Below are 24196 nucleotides of genomic sequence, written 5' to 3'. Positions count from 1 at the left end.
TAAGTCTTAGTTTTGGTCTCTGCTGAGGGCCCCCACTCCTCCCTTCCCCCAACAGAAAGAGAACATGCTGGTATCTGTCTGGCTAAACAGCGTTAGGACTTGTAAAATAATGGCGCCCAGCCCAAATATGCCAAGTGTCTGAGAGACCCTGCATCGGTAATGTGATATTGAGATATAACAACAAATGTATACTTTGGTTTTCACCTCAGGCCCCCGGCCAGAGCTAAAACCTTTGTAATTTCCTAAGAAAGAAAGATGGTAGGAGGATCTTTTGTTCTCACATTTCTTCTTTGACCTGGTTCCTATCCCAGAGCTCCTAAACCCTTTGGAATTTCCTGGGTAGGCGTGTGTTATGATTTAATGAGGTGACTCCCGGTGGGCTCCTGGATAGCTTCAGGATGGGGTCTAGTCACCAGAAAAACCATTAGGATTAGAAACTTGGCAAGCTCAGTGACACCCCCTACCTCCTCTGGAGAGAGGCTGGAGATCGAGTTAATAATGGATCGTACCTCCTTGGAGATGCCTCCACACACAAAATCCCTGAGGTAGGGGGTCTGCACAGCTTCCAGGCTGGGGAACCCGTGGAAACCCCTTCCCGCCCTCCCTGCCCTCTGCATCTCCTGTCTGGCTGTGGCGGAGTCGCATCCTTTTATAACAAACTGATAGTCTGGTAGGTAACCTGTTTTCCTGCGTTCAGGGGGTCATTCTAGCACTTTATCAAGCCGGAGGAGGAGGTGATGGGAGCCTCTGATCTATAGCTGGTTGGTCCCAAGCACAGGTGACAACCTGCACTCAGGACAGGTGCCTGCAGGGGGAAGGGGTGCCACGTGGGACCGAGCCCTTCCCCTGTGGGACCTGGCGCGACCCGAGCGCCCAGGGTCAGAACGGAGCTGAACTGGAGGAGCCCGGCCGGCGTCCCGGGCGGGGACTGGCGGGGACCGGCGGGGGTGGGGGCCTCCCGCACCTCGCGTGGGCAGAGGTGCAGCGTCTGCGGCCGCAGTAACGGAGACCCACAGGAGGAAAGGCACGGCAAAGAGAAAACGGAGCGTCTCCTCTGCAAGGGCCTTCTAAATTCGGTGCTGGGCCAACGCCAGGTGTGTGTTTATTGTTTCGGAGCGAAGCGGCCACGCCGCCACCGGTCTCTTCCCGCCCGCACGTGCTGCAGGCGCCTTGCGGGGCCCGGGAAAGGGCGCGGCCCGCGCGCCCCCCGCCCCAGCCCGCGCGGGCCGGAGCTTCCCCGCGGGGGCGCCATCGAGTCCGGCCAGCGGCTCGCAGCCGCCCAGCGGCAAGGCGGCTTTCCAGGCGCCGGCTGCCGGCCGTTTCCGTAGTGTAGTGGTTATCACGTTCGCCTCACACGCGAAAGGTCCCCGGTTCGAAACCGGGCGGGAACACGCGTCCCTTTTGCGCGCTGCGCTGGGGTCCTGCGGCCCAACGCGCCAAGCCCGCGGGAGACGGCCGCGCGCCCCGGGCAGGAGGCGGGTGGGCAGGGGGCTGGGCGCCCCCGAGCAGCAGGCGCCTTCGCAGCCCTCCGCCGCCTCCTTTGCGGTGTCCCTCTCCGGCCCCGGAGAGGGAAAGCACGCCGGCCGCTCCGCGAGTGAAGCCCTCGGTTCCGATCCGGACCCCCGAGGACCAGGCCCGCGGTCAGGCTCTGCTCCGGCTTGGCCGCGGTCGGAGCGCCTCCTCCGGGCAATCTGCCAACCTGTGCGGGGACCCAGCCGGGGCGGGCCGACCGTCTGGCTTTCGGCGGGTGGCCCGCAGGACCGAGGAGCCGGGTCCCCCACCTAACCTGCCTTTCCTGGTTTCTCTTCACCATTTCAGCTCCCACCATCCAGCCCGTTCTCGGTCAACAAGCGTGATCTCCTTTCTCCCTCCCTCTTCTCAGTCCCTCCCCACGGGGAATCCTAAGGCCCTCGGTTCTCAATCAGGTGGAAACGCTATGTTTTCCTCTAATTAAAAAGTTATTCTCACAATCCAACCCTTCCCTCCCCCAAAATACGCAAACAATTTGAACAGACATGTCACCAAAGAAGATAGATGAACGAATGATCATAGGAAAAGGCGTTCAACATTACTTATTAGAGGAAGACAAATTAAAAACAATGAGATACCACTACACGTTATTATAAATGTCTGCCGTATCAGGCTGTCAAGGATGTGAAGGAACCGATGCACACATTCACTCCTGGTATGAACGTAAAATCCACTTTGCAGTTTCTTTAAAAGTTAAACTACTACAATATGATTCTGCCATTCTAATCCTTGGTATTTACCAAGCGGAAAGAAAGCAAATGCAGGTATGAAGACTTGTACCCGAAAGTTCATAGCAGCTTTATGGGTAAGGGCCAGAAACTAGCAACAACCCAAATGACAATTAACAGGTGAAGGTAAATTGTGGTATCCCCATGCAACAGAATACTCCTCAACCCTCCACCCCCCAAAAAGGGAATGAACTATTGATACACACAACATGGATCTTGAAATAATGATGCTGAGTGAAAGCCCAACCAAAAAAGAGTGCTGTATGATTCCATTTATATAAAATTGTAGAAAATGGGGGCCCCTGGATGGCTCAGTCGGTTAAGTGCCTGACTCTTGATTCCGGCCTAGTCATGATCTCAAGGTCCTAGGATCAAGCCCAGGAGTCCAGCTCTGCACTCAGCGTGGAGTCTGCTTGTCCTTCTCCCTCTGTTCCTCCCCTGCTCTCTTTCTCTGTCTCTCTCTCAAATAAATAAATAAAATCTCAAAAAAGAAAATTATAAAATTATAGAAAATGAAAACTGTAATGACAGAAGCAGATCAGAGGTTGCTTTGGAAGTGGGAGGAGAATGGCAGGTGATAAGAATTAAAAAGGGGCCCAAAGAAATTTTAAGGGAGGGGGGTGGTGGTGAATATGTTCATTATCTTAATTGTGGCCAGCTGTGTTATGATTGTCATTGATCATAGGCACTTTGACCTTCATGGGCCACTTCCTTCATAAGAATATATTTTTAGGGGCGCCTGTGTGGCTCAGTCGTTAAGCGTCTGCCTTCAGCTCGGGTCATGATCCCAGGGTCCTGGGATCGAGCCCCGCATCGAGCCCCGCATTGGGCTCCCTGCTCCGTGGGAAGCCTGCTTCTCCCTCTCCCCCTGCTTGTGTTCCCTCTCTTGCTGTGTCTCTCTCTGTCAAATAAATAAATAAAATCTTAAAATATATCTATATATATTTTTAAATATTAAAAGCCTTTAAAAATATATCAATATCAAAATATTTTACAAATGTGTTGGTATAAGGATGAATAGTAATATGTAAAAATATTTTCTTTAACATAAAAATTCATTATTTTCTTTGAATTTAAAAGCGTTTTTTAAGAATTAAAGCATTTTTAAATTTACAATAAACTAAAGCATTTTCATAGGTGTCTGACTATGTTGCTTAATGGGCAAGTCAGCCCTGGAGTTGAAAGATGGCTTCATAGGTCAATACATGTGTCAAAACGTAACAACTTGTACATTTTAAATACATACACTTGCCTGTCAAGCATGCCTTAACATAGCTGTTAAAAATTGCTTTAGTATTTCTTTTTTTTTAAAGATTTTATTTATTTCTTTGACAGAGAGAGACACAGCGAGAGAGAGAACACAAGCAGGGGGAGTGGGAGAGGGAGAAGCAGGCTCTCCGCCGAGCAGGGAGCCCAATGCGGGGCTCGAACCCAGGACCCTGGGATCATGATCTGAGCCGAAGGCAGACGCTTAATGACTGAGCCACCCAGGCGCCCCTGCTTTAGTATTTCTCAGAAAAAAAAAAAAAAAAAAAAAAACACATATTTGAAGGCTGTTCTGGATACTCATATAAATATATATTTTTAAGTTTTTTATTAAAAACTTTGTACCAGGGGCGCCCGGCTGGCTCCGTTGGTAGAGCATGGGACTCTTGATCTTGAAGTTGTGAGTTTGAGCCCCACATTGGGAGTAGAGATTACTTAAAAAAATTGTTTTTAATTTTAAGAAATCTTTTTAAAAAAAAGGTTTGTATAAAACAAAATATATACTCACAACATTAAATAATTTTTAGGTGGACCTCACGTACAGTGTTAATCTCAATTCATTGTCCTCTATCCACCTGGATGAGTACAAAATATTTTGGGGGGTCTTAATTTCTTTTCTTTTATCCCTATTCCCTACTCCCACCCCCAGCTAATGTGTTTGATATGTGTCCTGGATGTGTGTGTATGTATCCTTGTAAAATGTGCAGCTGTTCCGTGTGTAATTTTTGCACTTGGCACTGTGCCTTCATGGTCTACTCATGTTGTTGTCTGCACATTTAGTCCTTTGTTTCTAACTGCTGTAAATAATTTTATAGTAAGCATCCGCCCACTTTACTTTTCTTTCCCCTATGATGGATACCAGGCTGTCAGGATACCACACCCTGCTATCAGAAACAATGCCATCATACATTCTCTATTAAACACATATTTAGAGAGAGCCTAAATGCCAGGTACTGTTCTGACCTCTGGGGATTAGGTCATGACAAAAAGAGAGACAAAACAAATCCCTGCCGCGTGGACTTTACATTCTAGTGGGTGAGACAGACAATAACAAGATAAAATACATAGTGTATTCCGTGATGATACGTACTAAGGGGAAAGAGAGAACAGCAGGATATGAAATGTTTGGTGGTGTGCGTGCATGTGGGGGGCGCGTGTATAGGAAGTTTTAGATAGCACGGCCAAAGAAGGGCCCCTGAGAAAGTGATTTTTGAGTTAAAATCCGAAAGAAGTAGGAAACTAGCCCTGTAGATATCTGGGCACTCAGCAGCAAGGGGCAGCAAGTGCAAAGGTCCCATGGCAGGAGCTGTTGTATTCCAGAAATAGCAAAAAGGCCCCTGCGACTGGATCAGAGAGAGCTAGAGGGCAGTAGAGTGCCTTGTAAGACACACTAGAAGTTTTGGCTTTCGCTTTGCTGAGAGCTGGAAGGCTGGGGAAATGCATTTCCCTGCGTCGCACAACAGGGCAGAGAATGCATCTGAGAAAGAGACACTACAGCCAAATAGCAGCGAGGAAAGAATAACTACAGTTCCTCTGGTGACCCTGCTTTTGTCTCTATCTGGAGCCCAAAGTGATTGATGGCTCTCCCTCACCCTTGTTCCAGACCAACTACTCTAGCATTCCTTGGTTACCCATTCCCCTAGCTCCTTTCTGAGTAGATGCCAGAAAGCTGGGCCAGTTGAGGAAGAGAAGCGTTGGCAAATTCCTCAGAGCTTTGTGGACCGTGAAAAGAGCCCTTCCCTGTTGCTCAGAAGATTTCAGGGCTTTATGAAGAGTACAAAGAATTAGTAGGGTGGCAGGCCTGTACCACCCAGACCAGCCAGGATCTTCCAAAGTCTGATCCTTGGTCGGACACAAATGGGAAATCCAGGGACGGGAGACAGACTTTGCTTCCGAGGGCAAACAAGTCCACGGCTTCCTATGGAAGCTGTAAGGTAACTTGCAGGAAGCTCAGTGGTCTTCTCGCCCTACTCCCTTCTCTGCTGTGACGCAGGACCCAGGCTGCTGTCACCCCAGGTCCCAGGAAAGTATGATGAGCCTTCTGAAGCGTTTCAGGATAGAATCAGTGAGATTTGCCTAAGAAATAAGAAAATGGCTGGGTCACACGTGTTTGGGGCCCTGAAAGGAGTAGTCTGCATGTTAGCGTAGGCAGTTAGTTCTGTTCTAACAAGAGACCCAGAAGCCAGCAGCGAGGAAGTCCAGGCCAGCTACTGGGAAGGTCAGAGGCCTGTCCTGGCAGCCCTCCTCAAGAAGCCGGATCAAACCAGACAGGCCCAAGATGGCAGATGCCGTGACAGGAAACCCCTGATAAAATAAGGAAGAAAAAGGGCGAAACCCTGCTTCCCACCCCAAGTAATAAATATTCTGCCCCCTAGTTAACAACTGCTAATAAAAGATAGAAACCCAACCACCAGGGCATGCAGCTCGCTCTCTTGAGCTTCCCTGTTCTCCTATCTTCGAGAATGTACTTTTGCCTTAATAAACTTTCCTGCTTCTGTTACCCATCTACTGTGCTGCGTGTCTGTCCTTGAATTCGTTTTTGTGACAAAACCAAGAATTTTTGTCAATTCCTTCAGGTCTGGCTGGGTGGAGGCCTCAGGGCCCCAGAGCAGCCTTTGCTTTCAAAGAGGCTACACAAGCCAGTAATTCTCCTCTAGTTTCGGTACTGCAGGCAAGAGCTTCGCCCACTGCTGGGGAAATGGGCTCCATCTGGCTGAGTGAGGAGTCTCAGGCATCAAGATCCTGCCCAACTTGAGTTAGAAGACTAGACAAACTTTTCCCCTGTGTTTGGAAACAGCCAGTGCATGGTAAAGGCCAGAAATGCATCTGTAATTCCCATAGTTGGGCCTTCTGCCGAAATTGCCAAAAAGCTGGAAGTACCTTAAAGCCCAACCATAGCATCCTGCATAGCGCCTCACTTCTGGACTCATTCAGGGGCTCAAAGTTATGTTAATTGAAAAAGACTTGGGCGCAGAGCAGTGTGTAGAATGTGTGGTGTTTGGGTAAGGAAAAGTGGAGAAAATAGATGTAGGTGATGTGGAGAACAAAGGCAAAAGAAATGTAGATAAAATTACATTTCCTTATAACATTGACAAATACTTGAGACCGGCAGAGGATAACGTTGCCCCAGGAACTCCCAAACTTGTTAATGCCTTGCTACAGAGAAAAACCACCTTAGCTTGACAATAGCCAGCCTCCAGGATGCTGAGTTTTCTTTAACATATGAGAAATTCTTTTGACACTTCCCCTTGTCTTTACCTCCCCCAACTCCAAAATAGAAAATCAATTGCTTCTCACAATCCCAGCATAGCTCTTTCTGCCCTAGACTCCTGCCCCTGTGCTGTAATAAAACCAAATTTTTGCACCAAAACTGTCTCAAGAATTCTTTCTTGGCCGCTGGCTCCCAAACCCTACTTCAAACCATATCATATGCACATATAAATAGCCACATGTATAAATTATCCATGAAGTACCTACAAGAAACGTAGCTGTGGGTGCTTCTGAGAGAATGGGGAACTGAGGGCAGAGCCAGAAAGGAGACTTACTTTTCCTTGCCTATATGTTAATGGTTGAATTGTCTTTATTACGTTCACATATTATCTACCAAAAAATGTCAAATGTTTTTAAAATAAAAATAGACTAAAGGTCAGTGCAATATAAACGTCAAGTATGATTAAAAAGACATGAGGTACCATGGAAAATGAGCAGCCTAGTCAGGTAAAGGCGAGATTATGGGTAAATTTTCATTACAAAGATAAACAGGGACACGTTAACGCTCATTTCCCCAAAATTAATTCGTCACACGGGGATTTCGCCTTCCTCCTCCCGGGGCCTTCCAAGCTACGCCTGGTCCCTGACCCCTTTGGCGCGCGAGTCACACCCAGGGACACGGAAGAGAGTCGTCCCTGGGACATCGACCCTGCACATCAGCCAACCTCGCCAGCCCAACCAAACATCCCGGAAAACCCAAATCCGAGCAGAGACGCTCCGAGAAAAGCGAGCCCAGGGCTCCCCGGAAGCTCGAGCGGGCCCAACGACCGGAGCCCGGGGACGTCCCCGCCCTCGGACGCCCCCGTTTCCCCACCCCTGTCACGTCCGGCCCCGCCTCCCACCGCGGATGTCCCGCCTCCCTCGCCTCTCGTCACATCCGGCCCCGCCTCCCATCACGGATGTCCCGCCTCCCTCGCCGCTCGTCACATCCGGCCCGCCTCCCTCCGGCGGACGCCCGCCCCCGCCCCGCCGCCCCCGGTCACGCCCGTGCCCCGCCCGCCTGCCGCCCGCGGACACCCCCGCTCCCCCTCGGGTGCCCGCCCCCGCGGGTCGGTAGGCTTCCCGTCAGTGAGGCTGAGTCACGACCGGAAGGTGGGGAAGGGCTGGTGTCGGTTCCCGGCAGTGAGAGCAGGGTGACGCGAAACGGGCAACACGCCGCGGAAGGGAAGCAGAGCAGAGCCGGCTGTCGCGGCTGGGATGGGGAGAAGGGGCAGGTCCCAGTCCGCAGCCCCGCTGCCTCTGCAGGCGTCCGTGGCTCAGGCCCAGGCGCCGGGAGGGACCCGGCCCGTCCCGAGGGGAGTGGCGGTCCACAGACCTGGACACCCGGCACTCCTGCGTGGTCGTGTCCCGCCCGGTCCCGTTCGCTCGGCTCCTCCGTCTCCACCCTAAACCGCCCTGATCCCTCTGATATAGGTGTGCTATTTAAAAGGATTCTATGGACGGAGCAACGGGGGAAAGTCTGGTTTAGGAGAGTGCAGCAGTTCTCTAAACAGCTTGCAGAGTCTTGAATTTGCTAATATACATTTTTTAATCATAGTGACTAATTTTTGTTTTACATTTACCTTGTATCAGACTAAGTGATTTACAAAGTCATTTAATCATTTTAACAATCTTAGGAGATAATCACCATCAAAATGCAACAGATGAAGAAATAATAAAGTTGTAAAGGGACATGCAGGAGGTCCATTCTAGCGATGCATGGGCAAGATCCAAACTCTGGTCATTTATACTGATTGTCCAAAAATCCCTTTTTAAATTGGAGCTTCAGGAGAGATCAGCCCTACAAATAATGCACTTTGTCTTGGGGTCCCTGGAGAGGGCAGCTGTGAGGTCCAAGTCAGACAAGGGAATGAATGTGAGCCCCTGCCCTGCGCTGGAAGAGGTGGCTCGCCCCTTCTGACTACAAGGTGAGGCGGCGGGGAAACCTGCAGGAGACTGAGGTCGGGGTGCCAGCAATGCATGCTGCTGCTCCTTCCTACACCCCTTGCAGGACATGCCCAAATATTCCCGTGAAACCCTGCGGTGGGGCCGGTGCTGGAAGGAATCAGGTCCTCCTGCTCCTGAGGAAATGGATTAAAAAACACCCAGCTATCCAGCTAATCCAGCCACAGTGGGAGTTTTGGGGGGAGGAAGAGAAGAATGGCTTCTGAAGACTGGACTCCTATCTCCTTCCACAGGAAGACACCTAGATAAGAACAAACGTCTTTTGTAAACAAGGAAATGAGACAGAGCAGCTGGTTGGGCAGGGACTTTGCAACTAGAGGAAAATGGGTGAATTAGTTACTGTCAGGATGAGACTCCAAAAGGCCCAGCAGAACAGCTGCAACTCAGCAGAAAGTCCCCAGGGACAAGGCCAACACAGCCAAGAGCAGTAAGGTCCCCGAGGCCAGCCACAGGGAGCTGAGGTTGTCTGCCTTTCTCTGCTACCATGACAGTTCCTCATTCACCTAGACGCCACCTTGACGGAATGTTCTGATTACTGCTGTGTAACAAACCACTCCAGGGTCAAGAATTGGGAAAGAGTAGGGGCGCCTGGGTGGCTCAGTCGGTTAAGTGTCTGCCTTCGGCTCAGGTCATGATCGCAGAGTCCTGGGATCGAGCCCCGCATTGAGCCCTGCATCGGGCTCCCTGCTCAGCGGGGAGTCTGCTTCTCCCTCTTTGCCTGCCACTCTGCCTACTTGTGCTCTCTATCTCTCTGTCAAATAAATAAATAAAATCTTAAAAAACAAAAAAAGAACTGTGAAAGAGTCGAGGGGGGACAGTTTCTGTTCCAAAATCTCTGGGACTTGAGCGGGAAGACAGAGCCTAGCGGTGACTTAACAGGCTGGTGCTGGCATTACCTGGAGTCACTCATTCACATGCTGGGAGGTTAGGCTGGCTGTTGGCTGCATTCCAGTGGGAACACTTACACGTGGCCTCTCCATAGGGTCTGCTTCCTCACATCAGGGTGGCTGGGTTCCAAGAGAGAGCATCCCAAGAGCATCAAGCAGAGGAGATCATCTTTTTTTTTTAAACTCTGTATCACTTACACCTTAGTCAGAGGCCCACCCTAATACAAGAGAGAATATAGACTCCACCACTCAATGGGAGGAGTGTCAACATCACATTTAAGAAGAGCATGTGGTGGGGTGCCTGGGGGGCTCAGGCATCTGCCTCCGGCTCAGGTCGTGACCCCCAAGGTTCTGGAATCCTGCCCCACATTGGGCTTCCTGCTCAGCAGGGAGTTGCTTCTCACACTCTGTGCCCCACCCCCCAACTCATGCTCTCTCTCTCTCAAATGAATAAATAAAATCTTTCGGAGGAAAAAAAAAAGGGCAGGTGGTGTGGAATATCATGCTACAACCTTCATGAAAAATTAAGAGGAGTGACGAGAGACCAAATATTTACCAAGAGGGACTGAGTTAACCCCAAAACACTATGTTTTGGTTATCTATTTCTATATAACCACTTCAAAGTTTAGTGGCTTAAAATAATTTACTATTTCTCATGGTTCTTTTGATTGGCTGGGGCTCAGCTGGGCTATTCTGATGGGAGCTTGGCTTGAGCTGGAACATTCAAGATAGCTTTAGGCTTCTCTCCACCATGGCCTCTGTCTCTGGCAAGGTGACTGGAGTTCTTACAGGCAACTGACTTCCAAGAAGAAACATTCCAACCAAGGCAGACAGAAGCCACAGATCTGTTAAGGCTTGTACCCCAGAAGCTACATATTAGTGCTTCCATCCCATTCTATAGGTCGAAACAAGTCACAGGGAAAGGGAACAAGAATTCAAAGGGAAAGGAAACAGACTCCAACTCTTGAAGGGTAGATGCTTGGGGTCACACTGCAAAAGAGCTTATGGGATGGGAGATACTGATGTGGTCTCTTTGGAGACACAATCACCACTACTATGAAAAACAAGAAGAAACTGAGAGATCTTAAATTGGACAGTTACAATTTCCCCTATTTCTCCCCATCTTGTGGGACAGAGGCTTAGGAACAAAGTTAGATCAGTTATAAAATATGCTACCTCCCCCCATCCCGCATATTTGAGTACAAAGAGTAAATCGTGAGCCACTACTTATGTCAAAATATTAGACTGCACTAGAAAGAGCCTTGGTATTAAGAAATAAAATTGGAGAACACATTTGGATCAGGAGGGGAAATAGATTAATTTTGGTTTTGCTCTAAACCTTTTGTACCTGTATCTATCCATCATATCAGTGCTTGCTGTGACTTAACACCTCAAGGTGGACCAAATGATCAGGTGAGACTTTTAAGCCTAATTCACTTGTTTCCTTTGCTCTCATCCTGTTTCAGTCCACCATCATCCCTCACCCAAACTACTGCAGACGACTCCTAACGAGTGTCCATGCATGCACAGTTGTCCTCTGCCAACCCATTCTCCTTTTACGTATCTTTTAGATACATCGTTAAACACTTGATCCTAAGAATATACCTTTTTTTTTTTTTTAAGATTTTGTTTATTTATCAGAGAGAGAGAGACAGAGGCAGGCAGAGGGAGAAGCAGGCTCCCCGCTGAGCAAGGAGCCCGATGTGGGACTCAATCCCAGGACCCTGGGATCATGACCTGAGCCAAAGGCAGGCAGACGCTTAACCGACTGAGCCACCCAGGCGTCCCAAGAATATACCTTTAATACAAAAAAATTCACATAACTTTCTTGTTAGAAATTTCGCTGTAATATTTTCAGATGCTTAAAGCTGGAAGGAAAGTTAGAGACCAACTCTTTTATTTTAAGGACGAGGAAAGTGAATCTTGCAGAAGCTAACTGAGCTGCTCAGAAGCACACCGCTTAGTAATTGGCATAAGATGGAACATGACTTCCTAATCTAGTGGTCTTTTTAGTCATCAAATTTCCTTTCAAGTAAAGAGGGAAAATACATGATAATAAAAATACCTTATTTTTTTTAAGATTTTATTTATTTCCTTGACAGAGGAAGACAGTGAGAGAGGGAACACAAGCAGCGGGGAAGCTGGAGAGGGAGAAGCAGCCTTCCTGCTGAGCAGGGACCCCGACATGGGGCTCGATCCCAGGATGCTGGGATCCTGACCTGAGCCGAAGGCAGATGCTTAACGACAGAGCCACCCAGGCGCCCCATTAAAAGCTTATATTTTTATTTTTTTAAGTTTTATTTAAGTAATCTCCACACCCCACATGGGGCTTGAACTCATGACCCTGAGATCAAGAGTTGCACACTCCATAGACTGAGCCAACCAGGCACCCCAATACCTTATATTTTTATAACCCATATTTATACTTTTCAAACCTTTCCTTTTTTAAAATCTGATTTTATCTTTATGGGGACTCTGTGAAGTCAGCAGGGTGGGTGCTATTATCCCCCACTTGTAAAACTAAGACAAGGAGATACGCAGAGGCTTGGTGACTCGCCCAAGGTTATAACTAGTTGGTAATAGATTTGGACCTAAGAATACAGGTCTTCAGCATACTCTTTTGTGGTCTTTAAATTTTTTTTTCTTTTTAAAAAAGTATGTTTTTTTTACAAAGGAAATATATGCTTATTGTAACAATCAACACAGAAATGTATGATGAAACTTTCTTAAGCAAGAATAATAAAATGATGGGGCGCCTGGGTGGCTCAGTCGGTTGAGTGACTGCCTTCGGCTCAGGTCATGATCCTGGAGTCCCGGGATCGAGTCCCACGTTGGGCTCCCTGCTCAGCGAGGAGCCTGCTTCTCCCTCTGACCCTCCCCCCTCTCATGCTCTCTCTATCTCATTCTCTCTCTCAAATAAATAAATAAAATCTTAAAAAAAAAAAAGAATAATAAAATGAGAAGTCATAAAGGAAAAGACATTTAACTACCTTTTAAAAAAAATTAAGACAAAAGATAGCATACCGGGGCACCTGGGTGGCTCAGTCGTTAAGCGTCTGCCTTCGGCTCAGGTCATGATCCCAGCGTCCTGGGATCGAGCCCCGCATCGGGCTCCCTGCTCAGCAGGAAGCCTGCTTCTCCCTCTCCCACTCCCCCTGCTTGTGTTCCCTCTCTCGCTGTGTTTCTCTCTGCCAAAAAAAAAAAAAAAAAGATAGCATACCATGGGGAAAAAAACTAGAAACGTGCTCTGAGAAATAATCTAACATGTATGACTGATAAAGAGTATCTCTAATACACAAAGAGTACCTATAAATTGATAAGAAAAAGGAAGAAAACAAAAGAAAAATGAGGAAAGGATATGACTAGGTAATCTATAAAAAAGGAATTCCATGTAGCTAATAAACACATGAAAAGGTGCTAGTAGTCAAGAGACCAGAAATGAAAAGAATACTGAGATATTTTTCACTCATCAGGCTGATAAAATGAAAAGAGTGATAGAAAGGATGGAAGAAAAAGGCACTTTTGTATGTTGCTGGTGGGACTGTAAATTACTATATTTTTTAAAAAGTGATCTGGCAGTAAATACTAAACAGAGACATACATACTCACTTTTGTCCAGCTACCCCACTCTTAAGAATCTAGCTTCCTGAAATCAAATCCCAAGTACAGAAGGACAAATGTATAACGACGTCTGTTACAACACTGTGGTAGCAAAAAAGTGGAAATACCGTGAATGCCCATCAGCAGGGTGATGACTAAGTTATAGTGCGTCTCCACGATAGAGTAGTGGACAGTTATGCCAAAGAATGAGACGAATCTATATACACTCGTGGTTCTACCCTGTTGAGCATCTGTGCTTCCATTTGGCTCTTGAGCCTCTGAACCTACTTCCTGTATTTGGGGGACTACCCCCCACGTCCGCCTTAGAGGATGCAGTTTCCTCCCACCAAAAAATATTATTCATTTTTCTAGCTCCCATTGCAGCTGGAAAATCTGCAGTCTAGATGCTGTGGTCCCACATCTTGAACTGGGAACAGGTGAGGGAGAGTGGCAGGGAGGATGGTGAATGAGTCTTGGTTGAGGGTCAATGGCCACAGGGACAACTTCATCCAGTTTCTATTTTTTTTTTTAAAGATTTATTTACTTATTTGAGAGAGCGAGAATGAGAGAGAGTACATGAGAGGGGGAGGGTCAGAGGGAGAAGCAGGCTCCTCGCTGAGCAGGGAGCCCGATGCGGGACTCGATCCCGGGACTCCGGGATCATGACCTGAGCCGAAGGCAGTCGCTTAACCAACTGAGCCACTCAGGCGCCCCTTCATCCAGTTTCTAGAGTCATAGCAACAGTGGCCCTGATAGCAGCACCCGATGTCCAGCACCAGGACTGACCGCCTGACTTGTAGGGCCCAGTGCGAAATGAAAATGCGGGGCCCCTTGTTCAAACAGTATTGGGAATTTCAAGATGGAAACAGCAGAATATGAAGCCAAGAGCACGGCCTTTGTAAGTGCAGGGCCGTGGGCAACTGCACAGCCCATGTGTGCACGGAGCCAGCCGGGAGCGCACCGGCGAGTCACACATGCAAGCCGCAGTGGGGTGCCCAGTGACAGGGGCAGTTCCGGGGACCAATTTTGCAGGATGATGAGGAATGATTTAAAATCTAGTAACTTCAAGGGGCGCCTGAGTGGCTCAGTCGTTAAGCATCTGCCCTGGGCTCAGGTCATGATCCCAGCCAGGGTCCTGGGATTGAGCCCCACATCGGGCCCCCTGCTCCGTGGAAAGCCTGCTTCTCCCTCTCCCACTCCCCCTGCTTGTGTTCCCTCTTTCGCTGTGTCTCTCTCTGTCAAATAAATAAATAAAATCTTAAAAAAAAAAAATCTAGTAACTTCAAGTCTAATCCTCCAACTTTCCCAGAAAATGTATGAGCTACACAATGTCCTTTAATAAGCTACTTTTCTTCTGAATTGGCCAGAGTTAGTCTGTGTTTCTTTCAACTAAGGACTCTGATCTCTCATAGATATGTTAAATGAAAAAGGCAAGTTGCAGAGTAATGTGTATAGTACAAGAAGACCTAACAATTTGGAAGAATACATAACAAGGACAGTTATTTAGCCAACCTGAAACTGTGAAACTCCCAGAAGAAAACATAAATGGTAAACTCCTTAACATCAAGGTTGGTGATAACTTTTTGGATCTGATTCCAAAAGCAAAGGCAAGAAAAGCAAAAATAAACAAGTGGGAATACAGCAGACCAAAGCTTCTGCACAACAAAGGAAATCATCAACAAAATGAAAAGGCAACCTATCGAATGGGAGAAAATATTTGCAAATCATATACCTGACAAGGGGTTAATATTCAAAATATATAAAGAACTCATACAACTCAATAGCAAAAAACCAAACATTCGAATTAAAGAACGGGCAGAGGATCTGAGAACAGACATTTTTCCAAAAAAGATATACAGATGGCCATCAGGCATATGAAATGATGCTCAACATCACAGATCATCAGAGAAATGCAAATCAAAACCACAATAAAATATGACTTCGCACCTGGTAGAATGACCATCATCACGAAGACAAGAGATAACAAGTGCTAGTGAGCATGTGGAGGAAAGGGAACCTCTTCGTGCACTTGCAGTGCTGGTGGGAATGTAAATTGGTACAGCCACTGTGGAGGTTCCTCAAAAAATTAAAAATAGAACTACAGGGGCGCCCGGGGGGCTCAGTTGGTTAAGCGTCTGCCTTCAGCTCCGGTCATGATCTCAGGGTCCTGGGATCCAGCCCCACGAGGGTTTCCTGCTCAGCGGGGAGCCTGCTTCTCCCTCTGCCTGCCACCCCCCTCCACTCATGCTCTCTCTCTCTCTCTCCCTCAAATAAATAAATAAAATCTTAAAAAAAAAATAGAACTACAATATCATCTAGCAATTCATTCTGGGTATTTATCCAAAGAAAACAAAAACACTTAACTCGAAAAGATGTATGCACCTTCATGTTCATTGCAGTGTTATTCCCAATAACCAAGGCAGGAAAACAACCTAAGTCCCCATTGATGGATGAAAGGATAAAGAAGATTGTGTGTGTGTGTGTGTGTGTAATGGAATATTAGTTTGCCATAGAAAAGAATTAAATCTTGCCATTTGTGACAACATGGAGGTCACTTATATGTAGAATCTAAAAAACAAACAATCCAAGCTCATAGATACAGAGAGCAGCCTGGTGGTAGCCAGAGGTAGAAGTTGGGGGTGAACAAAAAGGGTTAAGGAGGTCACAGAGCATAAACTTTCCATTATAAAATAAGTTCTAGGGAAGTGGTGTACAGCATGGTGACTAGAGTTAATAATGTAATAATGTAATAGTTTTTAGTTGGGCATGTAGCCTCTCGGAATAAAAACTCTTATTTCCTGGCCTGGCCTGTTACATTTGCAGCTGTGATGAAGTTCAGGCAATGAGATGTAAGTGGAAATATCTCTGTGTGAGAGTTTCAGGGATCATTCCTTCAAAAACAGCTGCTATGCGTCCTGAAGATCAGGGTCCTGTCCTTGGGATGGATGAGAGTGAGCTGGAAGGAGCCTAGGACCCTGAACAACCCTGGACCGCATACCTTTGGGCTTTTATATAGGGGCAAATAGACTTCTATATATTTTAAGCCATTCTTATTTTGGATTTGCTGTCACTTGCAGCCAAATCTATTCTAACTAGAACAGTTTTTTTACCCAAGGAAGATGAGATTGGAATGCTGTGTATGGCTTTCTTTTTTCTTCTTCTTCTTTTTAAAAATTTATATTGTTATTATTATTATTTTAGAGAAAGAAAGAGAGCATGAGTGGGGGATGGGGAGGAGCAGAGGGAGCGGGCAAGAGAGAATCTTAAGCAGGCTCCATGCTCAGCATGGAGGCTTGATTTCAGGACCCAAGCTGAGATCAAGAAGTCGAACGCTCAACCAGTTGAGCCACCCAGGAGCCCTGCATGTGGCTTTCTTTGTACATCTCTGTTTGATTTGCTAGAGTGAGAACATATTCCTTCTGTAATTAAACAAAACAAAACAAAAAACCCTGAAATTATGGCCAGAGGACCTAGGTTCTAATTTCAGCTCCAAAATTCGCTGGTTCTGGCCTTGGACAAATTACTAGGTTTCTCACTACCTCAATTTTTAAATTTTTCTAAATGAGAGAAAATAACTCATATACTCTTTTAAAGTAGTTGAAAGAGACAAAGCAGCATTGCATATTACATGCAAAGTTTTGCAACATTTCAGCTGAGAAAGTTCCTTGAGATGCTCAGTGCAAAAGAGGTCCAGCAGTCGGGTAAGTAGAGGAGGTACTTCTGTCACCTCCCTCTCCCACTCTCGGGGTCTCCGCGCACGTACGACGTTAAACGTCTGAGAATTCCCGTAGGAAAAAAGCCTGTTTCACCGCCATTAAGGCAATCAGATTAAAGGAGGGCTGGAGACTTTGGATTTCAGAGTCTCGGACCTTGAGGAACAGGCGGTTTGGATGGTGACAGCTGGCTCCGCAACTTCCCAGCTGCGCAGCTGTGGGCAGACGTTTCACCTTCCTGTGCTTCCGTCTTCTCCTACGTAAAACGTACAAATGCTGTTCTCAGTTTGTTGCGAGATCGTCAAGCATGATGGACAAAAAGAATTCTTGAGACGTTTTAGGGTTGCAACTTAGCAAGTTTATTTAAGTAGCACGGGGACAGGACCCTTGGGGCAGAAAGGGCTGAGCTTTGGCTTCGTCAAGCTGGCCTGACAAGCTTAGCGCTCGGGGCGGGCGGGGGAGCGGGGAGGGGGGAGGGAGGAGGAGGGGGGAGGGGGGAGGGGGGAGGGGCGGGACACGTGCGGGGCGGGTTCGATCATGAATGTGTCTTTGAATGTCTACTGGCAAACTACTTTCTGTAGCAACTGTGGGTGCGATGCACAGGCAGGCGTGAGACCCTGTAAGAACTTAGCACCCAGGGGCGCTTGGGTGGCTCGGTCAATTGGGCGGCTGCCCTCGGCTCAGGTCATGGTCCCAGGGTCCTGGGATCGAGCCCCATGTCAGGCTCCCTGCTCTGCGGGGAGCCTGCTTCTCCCTCTCCCCCTCCCCCTGCTTGTGTTCCCTCTCTCTCTATGTCTCTCTCTGTCAAATAAATAAATAATATCTTGGGCGCCTGGGTGGCTCAGTCGTTAAGCGTCTGCCTTCGGCTCAGGTCATGATCCCAGGGTCCTGGGATCGAGCCCCATGTCAGGCTCCCTGCTCAGTGGGGAGCCTGCTTCTCCCTCTCCCCCTCCCCCTGCTTGTGTTCCCTCTCTCTCTATGTCTCTCTCTGTCAAATAAATAAATAATATCTTGGGCGCCTGGGTGGCTCAGTCGTTAAGCGTCTGCCTTCGGCTCAGGTCATGATCTCAGGGTCCTGGGATCGAGCCCCATGTCAGGCTCCCTGCTCAGTGGGGAGCCTGCTTCTCCCTCTGCCTCTGCCTGCTGCTCCCCCCCACCCCCGCTCGTGCTCTCTCTCATTCACTCTCTCTCTCAAATAAATAAAACATAATTCTAAAAAAAATCTTAAGAACTTAGCACCCAGCACGTATTGGATTCTCACCAGAACCACGCGGGCTACTCGTCAGCGTCTGGGCTAAAGGTGAACGTTTCTCTGTTCCTAGTCCTCATCAGTTTTACTCGCGGTTGCTGGGGAAGGAGGTTAAAACACTGGTATATTTTAATGGCTCGAAAAATGATGATGATGATGAAAGTCGTCTGACCCGGACTTTTTAGGAAGTTGCTGACTCTGTGCCCAGTTCCGGACAAAAGGAAAAGGCAAGGGGGAAAGTCAGGAGCGCTGTGGGCCTGAGTGACGATCGCGGCATGTCTGCGTGCGGGGGGAGGAAGGCAGCAGCTCTGGACCCAGGGGTCCTGCGGGCGCCGGGGAGCGGGAGGCGAGAGCGCCTCGGCCGCGTCGGTCTCCGGTACCGGCCGCCCCATACTCCTTGGCAGTCCCCGCTGAAGTGCACAGTGCACACTACTTGTTTTTCTTCCATTCTTTTACTGCGGTAAAATACGTAACAGAAAGCTTACCGTCTGAACCCTTTTTAAGCGTAGAGTTCAGAGGTATTAAGTACATTCATACTGCCAGGCAACCATCATAGACGGGGGAGGAGGGGTGCAGGCAGAGGGAGAAAGAATCCGAAGCAGGCTTTGCATCCAGCACGAGCCCGGCACAGAGTTCATCTCGTGACCCTGAGATCATGACCCAAGTGGGAATCAAGAGTCGGGAACTTAACCGACTGAGCCATCCAAGCACCCCGACCACCACCATTCTACTTCCTGTCTCCAGGATTTTGACTAAGTACTCCTAAGAAATGGGATCATTCACTACTTGTCTTTCTGTGTCTGGCTTATTTCACTGAGCACCAAGTCCTCAAGGTTCATCCATGTTGTGGCATATGCCAGAATGTCCTGCCTTTTTAAAGCTGAATAATGTTCCATTGCATAAAGTTCATAAGACTTTTTTTATATTAAAAATTAGGGGACGCCTGGGTGGCTCAGTTGGTTAAGCGACTGCCTTCAGCTCAGGTCATGATCCCAGGGTCCTGGGATCGAGTCCCGCATCAGGCTCCCTGCTCTGCGGGGAGCCTGCTTCTCCCTCTCCCACTCCCCCTGCTTGTGTTCCCTCTCTCGCTGTGTCTCTCTCTGTCAAATAAATAAATAAAATCTTTAAAAAAAAAATTAGGGTCTGAAAACATTATGATCTGGGGGCTGCCCTTCAGCAACCTGTTTGGGGAAAGAGACAGGCTTTCTCCATCAGCTGTCTTCCTCCTCCGTGGACTCCTGGAGAAATATGTTGCATTTTGCACCCGGGGAGGGTTACCACACCTAGTTAGCCCAATGTTCTCCCTACAGAATTTCAGTGTGTCTGGAAATCCACCTTTTAAAGAGAAGAAGTGAAGGCAGGACAAAGAAAGGTGTGAGAATTGGTGGAAATAATTACTCCAGAGTGCGATTTCCTGGACGGCCTTCTCCCACTCGCTGGGTAAAACAGCAAAAGAGTGCTGAATTCAGGAGTTAGATTTTATAGGACCAGAAAATGAACTTAGGAAACTAGCCCGTTTTTAGTGTTCATTTCTTTTTGATTCTTACTGAACACGGTAAAGGGGATTACAGATACACACTGAATTGGCAACTCCCAAATATTGTTGACCAAGGGTAAGACTGCAGAGTGATGCAATGGGGAAGCATGGCACATACTCTTAGAGACCGGACTAGCTGTTAGAAGAGGCTCCACTTGGGCGCCTGGGTGGCTCAGTTGGTTAAGCAACTGCCTTCGGCTCAGGTCATGATCCTGGAGTCCCGGGATCGAGTCCCGCATCGGGCTCCCTGCTCGGCAGGGAGTCTGCTTCTCCCTCTCCCACTCCCCGTTTGTGTTCCCTCTCTCGCTGTGTCTTTCTCTGTCAAATAAATAAATAAAATCTTAAAAAAAAAAAAAAAAAAAAAGAGGCTCCACTCGAAAGGTTTCCCTGCCAAGGGAGTTTTCCACTGAGTCATTTCCAGTAGGTGAAGTCAGATGAGACCTGGAGTGGCCAGAACACAAGGATCCTCCTGCCATCATTCTCCCCAGAGGCCACTTTCAGTGTGGACCAAGTTGTGGTCACCCTACCAGGAACGGAAGAGGCTGTGCCAGGGCTTTTCCCCTGACCCATCTCGGGGAAGGCCAAACTTTCACCCAGTGGACCACAGCATCCGACCCCAACGTCAGCGAGGCTCTGAGAGAGTCTTGAGGGATGGGAGGGATGCCTGGAATTCATCCCCATCACACTTTAGCTGATTCCTGAGAATCCCGATTCGTCCCCTCCACTTCTCCTCAGGGCTTCCCTTAAGGCAATGCCTTGCCTAGTTCCCCCGAGGACACAGTGACATTAGCATGTTAATCACCTCGCTCTGGCCCCGGGCGGTGGGAATGCTCCGCCCATAGGAAGCTGAAATTCCTCCCCCTAGTCTTCAAGGCTCTCAGAGTCTGTCCTGTTTCTCATTCCCCCAGCTTCCTTCTAAAGCTTGACTCTGTCCCTGACTCTTTGCTCTCCCATTGCTCAGAATCTTCTACCACATCCTCCTGCTGGTGACTCTAGTACTTATGTAATTTAAGGATGGGGGCAGGAGACAATGAGCAAAAGATTTCCTTTGTGGTGCAGGGTTTCGGGGACTAGTTCTAAAACTAGCCTCCGCTAGAGGGAGACTTCATCCCATGAAAGAAAAGATGAGACCTTAGCCTGAGAGGAAGCAGAGGTGTTAACTCATTTATGTAGCTTTTGAATTGTAGCCAACTCTCTCTTTAAAAAAAAAACTTTTTTCCTCTGCCTGGGGGGGGAGGAGGGGCAGCAGGCAGAGCTCTCTCTCTCTGACAAATAAATAAAATCTTAAAAAATAAAAAAATAAAAAAAACCTTTGTTTTGAAAATAATAGAATTCATATGTTTTTTAATGGAATTGAATTGCTTTCACTTTTAAATTTATTTTATAGTTATTTAAAATATTTACATGGTTCTAAAATCAACTCTGCAAAACAAGGTATATTCAAAGTTTGTCTTCTATCCCTGTCCTTTCCACCTTATTCTTCCCTCTCCCTAATTATACTGTTTATATTTTATATTTCCATCTTTTTATTTATTTATTTATTTATTTATTTATTTATTTATTTATTTGAGAGACAGAGACAGAGCAGGGGGGAGGGGGGAGGAGGGAGAGGGAGATGCAGACTCTCCACTGAGCAGGGAGCCTGATGAAGGGCTTGATCCCAGGACCCTGAGATCATGACCTGAGCCAAAGGCAGACACTTAACCAACTGGGCCACCAAGGTGCCCCCTTTTCCATTATTTTTATGTTAGAAATATATATATATATTTACAGCTCCTTTTTTAGATAAACAAGAGCATACTATTCACATGCACATGTCCTACACCTCACTTTATTCACTTGAAAGTATTTCTTGACGATCATTCCATAGTAGCATATTCCTCATTCCTTTTTTTTTTTTTTTAAGTCAGCTCTAAGTCCAAGGTGGGGCTTGAACTCAAGACCCCAAGATCAAGAGTCACATGCTCTAGGGACTGAGCCAGCCGGGCGCCCCCTCACTGCTCTTTACAATTGCATAATACTCCTTTGTGTGGAGGTGCCGCAGTCTTATTGACAGTTCCAGCTTTTACAGATAATTCTGTGTTTAATAGCACATATTCCTTTTCATATTTTTGCTGGAGTATCTTTGGGATAGATTTCCAAAAGTGGGATTGATGTGGGAGCAAAAGCAGAAGAAAAATTTCCTTCCTACTTGCAGCCCATTGACAAGTCCTTGAAACAGGCAGAGGGACATTCCTTTAGGAGCTCAGCTGCCTCCATGTTAATACTTTGCTAAGGGCAAAAGGCAATCATAGCTTAACATTATCCCGACCCCCTAGGATTCTGTAAGTCTACTTTAACATATAAAAATTCCTTTGGGGGCGCCTGGGTGGCTCAGTTGTTAAGCATCTACCTTCAGCCAGGTCATGATCCCGAGGTCCTGGGATCGAGCCCCGCATCGGGCTCCCTCCTCAGAGGGAAGCCTGCTTCTCCCTCTGCCACTCCCCCTGCTTGTGTTCCCTCTCTCACTGTCTCTCTCTCTGTCAAATGAATAAAGAAAATCTTTAAAAATAAATAAATAAAAATTCCTTTGGAAACTTCCTTTATCCCTATCCCCCAAGATACATGTTGCTAATCCTTCTCCAAGCATATGACCCAACGAAATACATCTGAAAGGTCTCATGACTAGTGTTTTATTGGACAGTAATAAATGACCTTTTCCTAACAATAGCTAGCCCCCTCAAGGTCCTGGGAACCGTGCTCCCAAATTCCTTGGAGACATGCTATCCCTAATCCCTTCCCAACTTGAAAGTATATAATGGGCCACTCCTTATGAATCCAGTGCTTCTCTTCCTGCCCACGGGTCCCATCCCCGTGCTTTAATAAAACCACTGTTCTGCACAAAAGACGTCTTCCTTCTGCGCCTGGGTGGCTCAGTTGTTAAGCGTCTGCCTTTGGCTCAGGTCATGATCCCAGGGTCCTGAGATCGAGCCCCGTTTTGGGCTCCCTGCTCCGCGGGAAGCCTGCTTCTCCCTGTCCCTCTCCCCCTGCTTGTGTTCCCTCTCTAGCTGTCTCTCTCTGTCAAATAAATAAATAAATAAAATCTTAAAAAAAAAAAAAAAAAGAAGACGTCTCAAGAATTCTTTCTTGAACGTCGGCTTCTAACCCCAACCACTTCTTATATCAGGATTGCATAATAAAAAGGTATTGCTGGATGTGCCAGCTAGATATTGCCAAATCTCCTATGGTGGAGGTTGTCCCAGTTTGCGTTTCCGTACCCAGCATATCAGAGTGTCTGTTTCCTCACAGCCTGGCCAACAGAGTATGCTATCAACATTTTAGATGTGTGCCAATCACAAGGGTGAGATATGTATCTCCATGTCATTTTAATGTGCATTTTTTTTTTAAAGATTTTATTTATTTATTTGAGACAGAGAATGAGAGACAGAGAGCATGAGAGGGAGGAGGGTCAGAGGGAGAAGCAGACTCCCTGCCGAGCAGGGAGCCCGATGCGGGACTCGATCCCGGGACTCCAGGACCATGACCCGAGCTGAAGGCAGTCGCCCAACCAACTGAGCCACCCAGGCGCCCTTAACGTGCATTTTTAAAAAAGATTTTATGGGGGCGCCTGGGTAGCTCAGTTGGTTGAGCGACTGCCTTCGGCTCAGGTCATGGTCCTGGAGTCCCGCATCGGGCTCCCTGCTCGGCAGGGAGTCTGCTTCTCCCTCTGACCCTCCTCCCTCTCATGCTCTCTGTCTCTCATTCGCTCTCTTGCAAATAAATAAAATCTTAAAAAAAAAAAAAGATTTTATGTATTTATGTATTTATTTATTTATTAAAGATTTTATTTATTTATTTGACAGAGAGAGACACAGCCAGAGAGGGAACACAAGCAGAGGGAGTGGGAGAGGGAGAAGCAGGCTTCCCGCTGAGCAGGGAGCCTGATGCGGGGCTCAATCCCAGGACTCTGGAACCACGACCTGAGCCAAAGGCAGATGCTTAACGACTGAGCCACCCAGGAGCCCCTAGGGTTTTTTTCTTCTGTATTTTTAGTTTTTTTTTTTTTAATCAGTGATATTGTCTATAATTTATAACATTTTTTCCAGTTGTCTTTTCACTTTGCCTTTTGTTGTTATTATGTATTAAAATCTGTCAGTCTGCATCTATGGAGATAATCATACATTCTGTTTCACTTTGGATCTATTAATATGATAGATATTAATGGGTTTCCTAATCTGACTGTCCATTCTTGCATTCACAGAGTTATCCACTTGGTCATGATAAATGTTTTTTTAATGTGCTGTTGGATTCTGCTTGCTAATGTTTTATATAAAATTTTTGCATAGGGAAGCCTGGCTGGCTCGGTTGGAAGAGCACGTGACTCTTGATCTTGAGATCATGTGTTCAAGCCCCATGTTGGGTGTAGAGATTATTTAAATAAATAAAACTTTTTAAAAAGATTTTTGCATCAATATTAATAAGTGAAATGTCCT

The 24196-nt window shown here is 47.2% G+C and overlaps 1 long non-coding RNA gene and 1 other non-coding gene across 3 annotated transcripts; one reads left to right on the top strand and one right to left on the bottom strand.

Moving 5' to 3' along the window:
- Window positions 1-1318: 1318 nt before the first annotated feature.
- TRNAV-CAC (transfer RNA valine (anticodon CAC)) lies at window positions 1319-1391 on the top strand. The gene has a single exon. It is a non-coding gene; the product is annotated as a tRNA-Val (tRNA).
- Window positions 1392-7813: 6422 nt separating this feature from the next.
- Window positions 7814-23120, bottom strand: LOC135364697 (uncharacterized). 2 transcript variants are annotated; one of them, XR_010412176.1, is made up of 4 exons: window positions 17095-23120; window positions 12650-12813; window positions 9635-9745; window positions 7821-8979 (listed from the first exon to the last, which is right to left on the bottom strand). It is a non-coding gene; the product is annotated as an uncharacterized LOC135364697 (long non-coding RNA). The 2 variants fall into 2 exon arrangements; XR_010412175.1 differs by having other exon boundaries at window positions 7814-9745.
- Between the last annotated feature and the right edge of the window lie 1076 nt (window positions 23121-24196).

Source organism: Mirounga angustirostris, unplaced genomic scaffold (assembly GCF_029215605.1).
Source record: "Mirounga angustirostris isolate CCGP_5_RB_7025 unplaced genomic scaffold, mMirAng1.0.hap1 SCAF_6, whole genome shotgun sequence".
NCBI classification, from domain to species: Eukaryota; Metazoa; Chordata; class Mammalia; order Carnivora; family Phocidae; genus Mirounga; species Mirounga angustirostris.
Note: the sequence above shows the minus strand (reverse complement) of the source record. Positions and strands in the feature narration are given on the sequence as shown.